This window comes from Podarcis raffonei, chromosome 8, assembly GCF_027172205.1.
Source record: "Podarcis raffonei isolate rPodRaf1 chromosome 8, rPodRaf1.pri, whole genome shotgun sequence".
Classification (NCBI taxonomy): Eukaryota; Metazoa; Chordata; class Lepidosauria; order Squamata; family Lacertidae; genus Podarcis; species Podarcis raffonei.
In genome coordinates this window covers 93,170,575-93,185,007 of record NC_070609.1, presented here as the reverse complement: position 1 = coordinate 93,185,007, position 14,433 = coordinate 93,170,575, and the positions used below count along the sequence as shown (strand labels likewise).

The window sequence follows — 14,433 nt, the reverse complement described above, 5'->3', positions numbered from 1 at the left end:
TTTAATCAGGGTCCAATCCTTCCTTTACTTTGCAAACGCAACATGGGGGTGGTCTTGGACTCCAGGGCGGGCAATTTAAAATGTCTATATAAGGGTAGGCACACCTGGGTTCTGGGTCCTCCTCCTTTCCTGCGTGTGAGGGGGGCACCCTGTTGCAACAGTTCAATAAAGATCAGGCTTACTAGCTGCTTTGCTTCTCAATATTCTCTGGTTGGCCTCTGCTATTTTCTCCGACCGATGGAGAATCTACAAAGGACTCTATAAGGGCTCTTGTGTTCCCCATAAGGGAATAAGGGCAGGTTTTCATTTATTACAGACCTTACCATCAGCCTGATGAGGACCAACATCCAGGGTCAGGATGCTGCTAGCACTCCACACATCCACACTGATGACCACACACTAGAGGTGGTAGACAATTTTGTCTACCTGGGTTCCACCATAACCAACAATGTCTCCATTGACGCTGAGCTGGACAAGTGCATTGGCAAGGCAGCTACAGCAATGGCTCACCTCTTCAAAAGGGCATGGGAGAATGCGATGCCAACATCCAATACCACAATGAAGGTTTATCAGGCTTGCATACTGAGTGTGCTGCTTTATGGAAGTGAGTTGTGGGCAGATTACAACCATCAGGAGCGACATCTCAGTGCCTTCCACATGTGCTGCGTCAGATGCCTTTGGCAAGGCAAATTCCAAACAAAGATGTACTCTCCCAAGGCCACATTCCCAGCATGCTTTCACTCCCATCTCACCAATGTCTATGCTGGCTTGGTCATGTCCACAGAATGGAAGATGGCAGGATCCCCAAGGCACCAGGCCAACTGGTAGATCAATTCTGTGCTACAAAAACCTCACCCCCAAAGGCACACTCCTCCATTGTCTCCCTAGACAGACAGATGCAGGATATTTACAATGCAGCAAACCAACAATGCATGTTTGCTAGATAGGCACATGATAGGAGCTGAAGCTCACAGAGTTTTCCTGTAAGTTCCATAGAAAGAACTCTGAGAGCCACTCCCACAGTGCCCTGACAGAGTGAGGGTGTAGCCACAGATAATCTCTTCAGCTGCTTTTTGCTCTTTTCTCCTTCACCTCGTTCCAGCAGTGTGAGAACATCTGCATGTCTGAGCTCCATTTTTCAGGCACCATCTTAAACTGGACTTTGTAATTGGATTACCACTTTAAGCCTGCCTGATCAAACAATTTTATTATTTATACTGTGCCCATCTGGCTGGATTTCTCCAGCCACTCTGGGTGGCTTACAGCACATAAAAAAACATAGTAATACCTCAAACATTGAAAGCTTCCTGATACAGAGCTGCCTGGGTGAGTAAATGTTATTTTTACATTTAACAAGGTTGTTTGTGTAATCTTTGTTTTAAGGGGGAGAAAAGGGGAAATACCAGGAGAATCCAGCCTGTCTTAAAGCATCCTGGATTACTTAAACTAAAAGGCTAAAACTGGCCTATCAAAGCTTCCCTTTTAAGCTGCAAAAGGATGCACTCTGCTGAACTCTATGCACATCCCCAAAGCCAGCAAACAGCTATAAGCGTAACACGACTTTGGATATACGTGGGACTCAGCTATATAGTTTCAAATATAGTGGTACCTCTAGTTACGAACTTAATTCGTTCTGGACGTCCGTTCTTAACCTGAAACTGTTCTTAACTAGAGCCGTGCTTTCACTAATGGGGCCTCTTGCTGCCACTGCACTGCCAGCACACCATTTCCGTTCTCATCCTGGAGCAAAGTTCTCAACTCGAGGTAACTCTTCCAGGTTAGCGGAGTTAGTAACCTGAAGCATTTGTAACCTGAGGCGTTTGTAACTCGAGGTACCACTGTATGACGTTTTAAGTGTGTTTTAAGTGCGTTATACAAATGTGACACTAGATGGTGCTAGTGAGCTAATGTCAAATTCCACATATATAAAAAAACTTTTTTTAAAAAAGCATTTTCACAGCGTTTTTATATAAGTGAAGATTCAGCCATGATTTTTGCATATACATGTTACACTTGGAACCAAACCCCCAATGTAAGGTGAGGGACAACTGTATAGGACAAAGGCCAGCAGCCACCCCTAGAAGAACCCCTAGAAGAACAGCATTGCTGTTCCAAATAAATGTCAGCTGTGCTTTGTATTATCTCGGTTTCATTTAATTTTCTTCTGGTAAATCTGTCTCCTTGCAGCCCAGTTCTTTTCTCTCAGCTGAACAAGGTTTTCAGCAGCAGGCCTGTGATAAACATAACATCTTGGCCAACCCTTAATGCAGCCCATGATACTAATGGGCATTTTGCTTATCATTGGAACACAGAAGTATAGGTTCTTTACAGTATATTTTAGAAGTCTGAATAGCTTAATATGAAGTGGGCAGACTACAGTCTTGCGGGATATGCTTTGTTCCCTTCCCCAAACCCCCAGTTCCAACTAACCAGAAACAGGAGCAAAATTGTGGATTGACATGTGGCTCTAGGTACTCAAGGAGTGAGCCAGTTCCCTCCCTGACCCCCATGGAAGGACACGGGGATAAGGTGTCCTCTCAAGCAGGAATCTATATCTGAGTTATTACAGACCAGGAATTCTAATGCAACACAGCAGACAGCAGAGATCTGGTCAGAGGTAGCCAGGAAATTCTCAGTCTGAAAGAGAAGTGATAATCAGTCATGACAAAAGATTTTCTTTTTACTTTGGCATTGTTAAACTACCAGGAGACAGACACCCTTGCAGATTTACTGCAGATCACCAAATATCTCCTAGTAGATATGGATCAGCCCAGCTTGGCGTCACTTGTCTGAGGCCCTGAACTTACTCTAAAATTGTAAAACGATGCCTGTTCGGTTTGTGCTGTGCTTGTAACTGTGATGAAGCCACTGGCGTCAATCTGCTGATCCACTCACCAGCACACCAAACTGCCTAGAATACAATACTGTTTAATTTTTGAAGCACATACAGGTAACTGAGACAGAGAGGGGTAGTACCTAGATCGCAGAGAAGGGTAACCTGTGGACATCCATAAGATAGGGTTGCCATATTTCCTCTTTTCCACCAGACACGTCGTCATTTTTGGGGGTAGAGTTGTCATAGTGATTCATAGTTAAAAGTAGAAGTTGGCAAATGTGTCCTCTTCTTTGCTTTTCAAAATACAGCAACCCTACCATAAGAGCAGAAGAGGAGTCTGCTGGTTCAGGCCAGGGACCCACCTTGTCCAGCATCTATTCTCACTGCAGCATCTTCTTGGCAGGATGCTGCAGGGTCTGAACCAGCAGGCTTCTCTTCTGCTCAGCTTCATTGCATGTCCCTGAGTTCTAATGTTGTTGGAGTCCAGCGCCAGTCACTCCTGACCATTGTCTGTGCTGGCTGGGGGGGGGGGCAGACAGGAGCTGGTGTCCCACAACATCTGAAGAGCCACACGTTCCCCACTCCTGTTGTAAACCCTAATGGGAAATAGAGATGCCTGAAGGATTTGATCACTGGGAATTCTGAAATGACCAATCCTGATCTGGGTCTCCTGGATGAATGTAAAGACTGACACATAGTCATCTGCAGGCCTCTGCACTTCTTGAATGTTCCTGTTTTAAAATGGGTATTTTGAGAGAATGTACGTTTAGAAATCTGTATGTTGAGAGAAAAATTGTTTATAAATACATTTTGAAATATAAATATTATAACAAATATTTGTGTATGTGTGTGTTAAGGGAAATGTAAACTGAGTGCTTAATAATATGTGTAATATGTAACCAATGTGCACACTGGGCCTCATGGATAATGTGCAAATAAGCGTCACACGAAGAGGGAATTGTGCATATTTCTTGGTCAATATACCAAATCCACAAGAGGCCTTGAGGAATGTGCAGGTCTTGGCTGAATTTTGTACATGTGGCTTTGTGTCTACCTATGGTTGCTCACCTGCCTCCTGTCCAACTGTTCCATTGAGTACCAGCCATCACGGCACAATGTACAGCTACTATTGAAACTGTGTGGGCTATTTCAGCCCTGGGCAGTTTCAGCTGTGATTGGTGTGTGGAATGTGGTCAGTAGCTAAGAGCCACTTGTCTCCGGTGTCCTCGTGGGGAAGCGAGTCTCATCAAAGACCAGAAGTGATGCTGGAGAGAAAGTAATGGGGAGAAAGTGAATGAAATAATGGAAAGAAAGTACTCATTGAATCACACCTGAAAAGCTTGCCCTTCTGTCATGTCAGTGGAGAAGCCAGACTTCCTTGTTCTCTCCATTGCCCTGTGCAACTAAAAGAGGCCAAGCTAGGTGTAAATCACTCCTTATGGGTCCCTGATAGGCTGTGCTGCTAATTGGAATGTTAGATCCTGCAGGCTCTAATGGATTCAATAGCTCAGAGTCTCCTTGACTACCACGAACCCAGCATGAATCTTCACACACTTATTAAATATGTCTCTGCACAAAACAAGCATTATCTCCCATTGCTGTACCACATAATGAGCAGAACCTGCATACTTTGACTTTTGTATGTTGTAAAATGCAGCACTATGGAAGGCTTGGCAGAATATGGTTGCACTACAGTGCCATCTTCAACCTGCTGTGACCAGGACATCCAGTGCTACTTCCACACATGACATTTTGGTCAGTAGTGGTGCTGGCCAACCTGGGGACCCTGGAGCTCCAAGCAGAGGAGCCATTGGATCTGGGGGGCCTGCTGCAGCCTGTTCTGGCTGCCCCTCTATGTCTCCCCCAAACTGCCCATCCACCACCTCTTGTCATGCTGCAGTTTGCAGTGCCTCTTGCCTGTGGCCAAGCAAACTGCAGCATGATGACCCCCTTATGTTTTTATTATATATTAAGGTAGCAATTATTTCTAAATGTGCATCCATGCTTATAAAGTAGCATATATATTTACATTTTAAGCAAGTATGTGTCATCTTTTTGGGGAATGCGTAACTGGCAATACTTTTTTTCCCCTACTAGGGTAGCTGGATGCAAAAATGGGTGTAGCTCTAGCACTTAGAATACCTGTGCAGAGGAGGGAATTTCAGCAGCTGTAGGTTGCATGACAAACTACTCATCCGCTGACATTTTCCCTTCTACACAACTATTAAAGGTGCATCTGGCCAACCTACTCCCTGCCCTGTTTTGAATTGTGGGATCTCTGCACCAACAACATCACAATTTCACTCCAAGGCATCACTCATTGGGAGAGGGGAGTATTAGCATCCTGAACACCATGCATGCCAAATTGTATATACCATATTTTTCGCCCTATAGGGTGCACCGGCCCATAAGGCGCACCTAGTTTTTTTGGGGGGGGGATAAAGGGGAAAAAAAATCCCCCCCCAGGCACGGGGCTGCTATCTGCATGCCTTGGGAGCGCGGCAGGAACTCCCGCGGTCTCCCCAGGCTTGCAGATATCTGCCCGAAGCCCGGGGCGCTTTGCTCAGCGCCCCAGGCTTCGGGATGCAGGCTGCTGTCCGCAAGCCTTGGGAGCCCGGCGGGAAGTCACACCGGGCTTCCAGGGCTTGCGGAGAGCTTCCTGAAGCCTGGAGAGCGAGAGGGGTCGGTGCACACCGACCCCTCTCGCTCTCCAGGCTTCAGCAAAAGCCTGCATTCGCCCCATAGGACGCACACACATTTCCCCTTCATTTTTGGAGGGGGAAAAGTGCATCCTATAGGGCGAAATATACGGTACATTGATTCTTGCAGTGCTGGGGAGGTATCCAACTAACGCATCCTGTCAGCACAAGGATATCTTCTTGCATGGTTGGACTTCCCCCCTCTCCTCCCTTTACATGTTCCCTACACCTTCCCCAGATCTTCTCTGGGGGGTTGGGGGAACAGTGTAATTTGGAAGACAGGGCAAAATCTTTCCTGAAACAATTCCCCACTCACCTTGCTGTTTCCATCAGTTCTGGAAAATGGGGTGGATGGCTGTGGGGGAGTCTTGCAGGTCACGGCTCTGTAGTCCTGGCCCCCTTTTTCTTAACACAGTCCCTTAGCATAAGCCTGTTTTATCCTTTTTGCTGTGTTGAGGGCTGACAGTATTATTAGTATTATTTGAATTTATATACTGCCGTATAGCTGCAGATCTCTGGGCAGTTCACAGGTATCCACTTGCCAGGAACACCTGGGGTCTGTGTGCCCCTTGTGGTGAGCCACTGAACTGCGTGTTGCAGCATCTCAGGGAAGCACAGCATGACTCATTTTATTGCGCTCCTTACAAGGACAGGAGTGCAGCTGCAGGCAGCCTGGTTGCTTCCAGGGGAAGGATGCCCTACCCCCCGCTCCTCTTTATTTTAAAACAATAATATTTATTAAGTTTCATATAAAAACATAACTTTAACATAACAGCAAAAGAAAAAAGAAGAAAAAAGGAAAAAAATCCAACAAAGTAAAATATTTCCAACCCCACATAATATCACCACATTTTGTTGTTGTTTAGTCATTTAGTCGTGTCCGACTCTTCGTGACCCCATGGACCAGAGCACCCCAGGCACTTCTGTCTTCCACTGTCTCCCGCAGTTTGATCAAACTCATGCTGGTAGCTTCAAGAACACCATCCAACCATCTCATCCTCTGTTGTCCCCTTCTCCTTGTGCCCTCCATCTTTCCCAACATCAGGGTCTTTTCCAGGAAGTCTTCTCTTCTCATGAGGTGGCCAAAGTCTTGGAGCCTCAGCTTCATGATCTGTCCTTCCAGTGAGCACTCAGGGCTGATTTCCTTAAGAATGGATACGTTTGATCTTCTTGCAGTCCATGGGACTCTCAAGAGTCTCCTCCAGCACCATAATTCAAAAGCATCAATTCTTCGGCAATCAGCCATCTTTATGGTCCAGCTCTCGCTTCCATACATCACTACTGGGAAAACCATAGCTTTTACTATACGAACCTTTGTTGGCAAGGTGATGTCTCTACTTTTTAAGGTGCTGTCTAGGTTTGTCATTGCTTTTTCCCCAAGAAGCAAGCGTCTTTTAATTTCGTGACTGCTGTCACCATCTGCAGTGATCATGGAGCCCAAGAAAGTAAAATCTCTTACTGCCTCCATTTCTTCTCCTTCTATTTGCCAGGAGGTGATGGGACCAGTGGCCATGATCTTCATTTTTTTGATGTTGAGCTTCAGACCATATTTTGCGCTCTCCTCTTTCACCCTCAAAAAAAGGTTCTTTAATTCCTCCTCACTTTCTGCCATCAAGGTTGTGCCATCTGCATATCTGAGGTTGTTGATATTTCTTCTGGCAATCTTAATTCCGGCTTCAGATTCATCCAGCCCAGCCTTTCGCATGATGAATTCTGCATATGTTAAATAAGCAGGGAGACAATATACAGCCTTGTTGTACTCCTTTCCCAATTTTGAACCAATCAGTTGTTCCATATCCAGTTCTAACTGTAGCTTCTTGTCCCACATAGAGATTTCTCAGGAGACAGATGAGGTGATCAGGCACCCATTTCTTTAAGAACTTGCCATAGTTTGCTGTGGTCGACACAGTCAAAGGCTTTTGCATAGTCAATGAAGCAGAAGTAGATGTCTTTCTGGAACTCTCTAGCGCATGTTTGCAATTTGGTCTCTGGTTCCTCTGCCTCTTCTAAATCCAGCTTGCTCTTCTGGGAGTTCTCGGTCCACATACTGCTTGAGCCTTCCTTGTAGAATTTTAAGCATAACCTTGCTAGCGTGTGAAATGAGTGAATATCACCACATACATAAATACAATAAAACTTAATTAATTAAAATCCAACTTCATAAACATATAACTTGACTTCCTCTAATCTCTTCCAACTGAATTTCTTTGTAATTGGATGTAGCAGTTTCCAATATCATTATTTCATATAACAATAGTCCGGTCATCATCATATTTCCTAATTTTTCTTATGGTGTTGTTTCTTATTTATTTATTTATTTATTTAATCCTAATTTAGTCCTAGGCCTAATTAATTCTTTCAAGTAGTTACAAATCTTTAATATTACAATATTTATTCAAATAGTCTTTAAATTTCTTCCATTCTTGATATTCCTCTTCTTTCTGGTCGCGGATTCTCCCAGTGCGATCAGCCAGCTCCATAAAGTCCATCATCTTCATCTGCCATTCTTCTATCATTGGTAATTCTTGGGTTTTCCATTTTTTGGCTAACAAGATCCATGCAGCAGATGTGGCATACAAAAATATTTGAACATCTTTTTTGGGCAATTCAGGACCTGTTATTCCAAGGAGAACGGCCTCTGGTTTCTTCACAAATGTATATTTCATCATTTTTAAAAATTCATTATAAATTTTTCCCCAGAAGTCTTTTACCTGGGACAGGTCCACCACATATGATAGAAGGTACCTTCCTTTTCTTTACATTTCCTTTATTATATCATACCAGAGATATGCATGCCAACCAAACCTATTATCCAATCACTCTAAATCCAAAATATCTTCATTTTCTAAATTGATCCAATATTTGATCCAGCAGAAGGCCGCAGCTACAAAATATATCTTCAAGTCAGGCAAGGAAAACCCCCCTCTTTCTTTTATATCCGTAAGTAATTTATACTTGATTCTTGGTTTTTTCCCTTGCCAGATAAATTTGGACAAAGCCTCTTTGAAACATTTAAAATTATCAATAATAGGGAGTTTGGAACAAAAACAACATTTTTTGGCAATACATTCATTTTAACCACCGATATCCAACCCATAAGTGAAAATTTTAAGTTTGACCATATCTCTAAATCTCTTTTTATTTCATTCCATACTTTCTCATAGTTATCTTTATATAGATTCAAATTCTTCGCTGTTAAATTCAAACCCAAATATTTTACCTTCTTCATAAAAACCTGTTTTTTCTATAAGGGTTTTTCTTTCATCTTTATCTAAATTTTTATCCTGTACTTTGGTTTTGCTCTTATTTAATTTAAAACCTGCCAGCTGCCCATACTCCTGAATCATCTCCAGTGCTTTAATTGCACTGGTCTCCAGATCCTGTAAAGTTAAAACCAAATCGTCAGCAAAGGCTTTTAATTTATATTGCTTAGATCCTACTACTATACCTTTTACTTTCTCTTCTTTCCTCAACATATTCAGCAATACCTCCAGGACCAAAATAAATAATAGAGGGGAAAGTGGGCACCCTTGCCTGGTTCCTTTCTCAATTTTAATTTCTTCTGATACCACATTGTTAACTATGATTTTAGCTTTTGGTTCAGAATAGAACGCCTTAATGCTATTTAGAAATTGTTGGCCAACCTCAATACTTTCCAATTTTTTTTGCATAAAAAGCCAAGAAATATTATCAAAGGCTTTCTCCGCATCAATAAACATTAATAATGCTTTGCAGCTTTTTTCAGCCTCTAATCTTTGCAAAATATCAACTATATTTCTAATATTATCTTTCATATGTATCCCAGGCAGAAAGCCTGCCTGGTCTTTATGTATGTATTCTGCTAAAATCTTTTTCAATCTATTAGCCAAAATATTTGCAAATATTTTATAGTCCACATTAAGTAATGAGGTTGGTCTATTATTTTTCCATCTGATCTATCGTGCTCTGGTTTCAGTATCAGGGTTATATATGCATCTCTCCAGGTTTCAGGTGCCCTCTCCCTTCTCAATATCTTATTACAAACCTCTGCCAAGGGTTGAATTAACCAATTTTTAAAAGTTTTATAATATTTGGCAGATAATCCATCCGGTCCTGGGGCTTTGCCCAGTTGCATTTGGTTTATAGCCATCTCCACCTCCTGTCTTGTGATCATATCATTGAGTAGTGATCTTTTATCTCCGGGAATTTTCTGCAATTCATTTGCCCTAAGAAATTGCTCAATTTTACTTTATCTTCTTTACCTTTTTTATACAGTTGTTTGAAATATTTCTGAAAACATTTCCTAATATCCCCAGGGTTTTCCACAGATTTCTCCTCCGATACAATATTTGTAATTGTATTTTGTTTCTGTCTCTTTTTTAATTGCCAAGCCAACAATTTTCCACATTTATTTGCAGATTCAAAATTTCTCTGTTTCATCAATTTTATTTTCCATTCTATTTCTTGATTTATAATTTGAGAAAATTGAGTCTGTAAAGCTTTAATGTCTTTTTGTAACTGTTGGCTTTTAGGCTTTAATCTTAAATCCTTTTCCTTCTCTTTTATTTGAGATAGAATTTTTCCCTTTTTATCATTTTGTATCTTTTTTTTATAGCATTCTGTTGTATGAGGAAACCTCTCATTACAGCTTTACTAGCACCCCAAATGACTCTTGTTTCTACCTCTGTATTTATGTTTAATTCAAAATAGTCTTTTAGACTATTTGGACCTTTCCCACCACCTGTTCATTCCTCAACAACCCATCATTCATCCTCCATCTGAAGGAACCCTGTAGATACAATTTCATTTCCAAAAACACTGCATTGTGATCAGAGCATGTCTTAGGGCATATTTCAATTTTTTACACCCTAGGGGCTAAATCTCTAGTAATCTATAATAGTCGATATTCAAAAATGTTTGGCTTGAATTTGAAAAAAAGTATAGTCTTTCTCTGTAGGATTTTGTAGTCTCCATATATCTGACAGATCATATTTATCCACCATATCAAAAAACAATTTTGGAAGTCTGCCTGAATTTTGTAATTTTTGCTCTTGGGATTTGTTCATAAATGTAGAGACTACTCCATTCAAATCTCCCATTAGGATTATTTTATAATCCAAATAATCATTGAGCTTTAAGTCCAAATTCTTAAAAAATCCCACTTTTCCATCATTAGGTGCATAAATTCCCAGTAAAAGATATTTGTCGCCTTGTGCCGTAATTTCTACTGCAATTATATCTCCCTTCCTCGTCCTTAAACAAAAACTTGGGATTCCATTTTTCTTTGACATAAAAAAACCACACCTCTTTTTTTTTACTTTATCTGATGAAATAAAATCCTGTCCAAGTTTTTCATTCTGTAAAATTTTTCTATGTAAATTTTTTCTAGTAACATGTGTTTCTTGTAAGCAGATTATATCCAAATTGTATCTAGCCAAAACATGAAAAACTTGGTGTCTTTTTTTCGGAGAATTTAAACCATTAACATTGCAGGAGAAAGTTTTTAAGGACATCTTAATTTTTTAGGGCACAACTGCCCCTGCACCCAAAGGTGCAACTTTGCACCCAACTTTCCAAGCCAAGTTCCTTTGCGTTTTTCTCCAGGAATCTCTCTCTCTCCCACAGTTCTAATTCTTTGTTTTCTCCCTTGAAATTTAAAAGAGGCCCTCTGGAAATTCCCACCTAAAAAAAATCTGTATAATTATTTCTCAGAAGTAAAAAGTGTTTTGGGACTTCTTTGAACAAAATTACGGCCTTTCCATCTATCTTTAAACTTTTTTTGTAGTGGTGCCCTAATATAATATCTCTTTGTTCTTTTGTTTTAAAAATCACCATACAGTCATGTGTGATTTTAGAGTCCTTTTTGGGGCCAAATCTATATGCTTTATCGATCCACAGATTTAATTCTTCTTTTGGAATCTCCCAATGAGTTGAAAATTCTTCGATAAGCCAAACTCTTAAATTATCCTGCTCCTTTTGAACTACCCCTCTCAATCTCAAATGAGCCTCTCTTTCATTTGAAGAAATGCAATTGAATTTTGCATTTCCTGTTGAATTTTTTCTAAATCCTGAACTCTTACGGTTTCCAATTCCGATATTCTTGCTTCATGTGTAACTACCTCTGATTTCACCACTTTCAAATCTTCCTTCAGTTCAACAAAGTCATTTCTCAAGTCTAGAATAGTCTTTTGATTCCCTCTTACTTCTGTTTTAATTTCCTGAAGAAGTTGCATTACAGACTCTTCAAATGTTGGTGTTCTAGAGTCTCTTCTTGGCTTAATTTTTGTTTTCTCTGGTCTCTCTGGCTTCTCTGTCTTGTCTCCTTTGTCTCCCCATCCATCCTTTTTTCCCTTTCTTTCAAGGTCAGCTGCAGTCACAAGGGGGAGATAGTGGAGCAAACAGTCTTTATTCCCAACTTTCAAAAGTCCCCACTCCAAAATAAAAGTCTTTCCTTCCCACAGTCTTTTAGTCTATGCAGATCTTTTTTTTACTCCTCTAACAAGTTCCCAAGAATTTAGTTCATGCTTTAAACTTTATATCCAGAGGATAGGGATACAGTTCAGAATATTTTTAGAGTCCTGGCAGTTGTAGTTACTTTGTATTTCCCAAAGCGGAAAACGAAAGTTGAAAGTATACGATTCCTTTGTGACGTCACAATGGAGTCTAGCCTTCCCTCTTCCGGGAGGTCTGCTTCCACAAAGAAGATACAACAGTTCAATCAGTTCATAAACTCTTCTGCAGGGAAATTAATTATAGTCTTTCTACCCCCTTCCCCCTGCTAGAAAGGGGAACACAGTACACTCAAAAGTTTCCTTAAAAGTTTAAGGTTTTAACCTTATAAGTTTAAGGTTGTAGCTTTTGCTTACGTTAGCTGCTTTCACTTTTCTTTCAGCGGAAGGGATCAACCTCCGTTTTTAAATCCCTTTCCTTCCCAATTTGTAATTCCAATTTAAATCCTTTTACGAAATTCCAGAGATTCAAGTCCAATTTTCTTTGGAGGAATTGGCCGCTCACGATCACCGGACTCATGCTTTGAAGGAAGCGAATTGATTCCCAAGTGCTGCCGTCTCCAACCCCGCTTGCACTTGGCGCTCTTTTTAGAGCTTACGGGGCAGCGGGGGAGTCGTTCCCAGCACCCGCAGGAACTCCAGGTCCTCAGAACGCTTGATCTGCCCCTGTTCCTCTTTTGGCCCCAGGTGTGCAGCTGGTTAGGGCTAGAGCCTCTCCCACCCCAGCAGCCTGCGACACTTGGCTTAATTGTTGTTGTTGTTTAGTCGTTTAGTCGTGTCTGACTCTTCGTGACCCCATGGACCAGAGCACGCTAGGCACTTCTGTCTTCCACTGCCTCCCGCAGTTTGGTCAGACTCGTGTTAGTATCTTCGAGAACACTATCCAACCATCTCGTCCTCTGTCGTCCCCTTAGAATCATAGAATCATAGAATCATAGAATTGGAAGAGACCACAAGGGCCATCGAGTCCAACCCCCTGCCAAGCAGGAAACACCATCAGAGCACTCCTGACATATGGTTGTCAAACCTCTGCTTAAAGACCTCCAAAGAAGGAGACTCCACCACACTCCTTGGCAGCAAATTCCACTGTTGAACAGCTCTTACTGTCAGGAAGTTCTTCCTAATGTTTAGGTGGAATCTTCTTTCTTGTAGTTTGGAACCATTGCTCCGTGTCCGCTTCTCTGGAGCAGCAGAAAACAACCTTTCTCCCTCCTCTATGTGACATCCTTTTATATATTTGAACATGGCTATCATATCACCCCTTAACCTCCTCTTCTCCAGGCTAAACATGCCCAGCTCCCTTAGCCGTTCCTCATAAGGCATTGTTTCCAGGCCTTTGACCATTTTGGTTGCCCTCCTCTGGACACGTTCCAGTTTGTCAGTGTCCTTCTTGAACTGTGGTGCCCAGAACTGGACACAGTACTCCAGGTGAGGTCTGACCAGAGCGGAATACAGTGGCACTATTACTTCCCTTGATCTAGATGCTATACTCCTATTGATGCAGCCCAGAATTGCATTGGCTTTTTTAGCTGCCGCGTCACACTGTTGGCTCATGTCAAGTTTGTGGTCCACCAAGACTCCTAGATCCTTTTCACATGTAGTGCTCTCAAGCCAGGTGTCACCCATCTTGTATTTGTGCCTCTCATTTTTTTTGCCCAAGTGCAATACTTTACATTTCTCCCTGTTAAAATTCATCTTGTTTGTTTTGGCCCAGTTCTCTAATCTGTCAAGGTCGTTTTGAAGTGTGATCCTGTCCTCTGGGGTGTTAGCCACCCCTCCCAGTTTGGTGTCATCTGCAAATTTGATCAGGATGCCCTTGAGTCCATCATCCAAGTCGTTGATAAAGATGTTGAATAAGACCGGGCCCAAGACAGAACCCTGTGGGTGCCACTAGTCACTCTTCTCCAAGATGAAGAGGAACCATTGAGGAGCACCCTTTGGGTTCGGTCAGTCAGCCAGTTTAATTTTAAGCATAACCTTGCTAGTGTGTGAAATGAGTGCAATTGTGCGGTAGGTGGAGCATTCTTTGGCACTGCCCTTCTTTGGGATTGGGATGTAGACTGATCTTCTCCAATCCTCTGGCCACTGCTGAGTTTTCCAAACTTGCTGGCATATTGAGTGTAGCACCTTAACAGCATCATCTTTTAAAATTTTAAACAGTTCAGCTGGAATACCATCACTTTCACTGGCCTTGTTATTTGCAGTGCTTTCTATTTGACTTCACTCTCCAGGATGTCTGGCTCAAGGTCAGCAACCACACTACCTGGGGTGTACGAGCCATCCATATCTTTCTGGTATAATTCCTCTGTGTATTCTTGCCACCTCTTCTTGATGTCTTCTGCTTCTGTTAGGTCCTTACCACTTTTGTCCTTTATTATGGTAATCTTTGTACGAAATGTTCCTTTAATTT

At 41.9% G+C, this 14,433-nt stretch overlaps 1 protein-coding gene across 1 annotated transcript in view; it reads left to right on the top strand.

The window, feature by feature from the left end:
- The first annotated feature begins 1,204 nt into the window (after positions 1–1,204).
- ZMAT4 (zinc finger matrin-type 4) overlaps positions 1,205–14,433 on the top strand; it is a 300,023-nt gene continuing 286,794 nt past the window's right edge. Inside the window, exon 1 of the mRNA XM_053401629.1 lies at positions 1,205–1,326. The gene's annotated coding sequence lies outside the window, so the exon portion shown is untranslated. The remainder of the gene's footprint in view (positions 1,327–14,433) is intronic.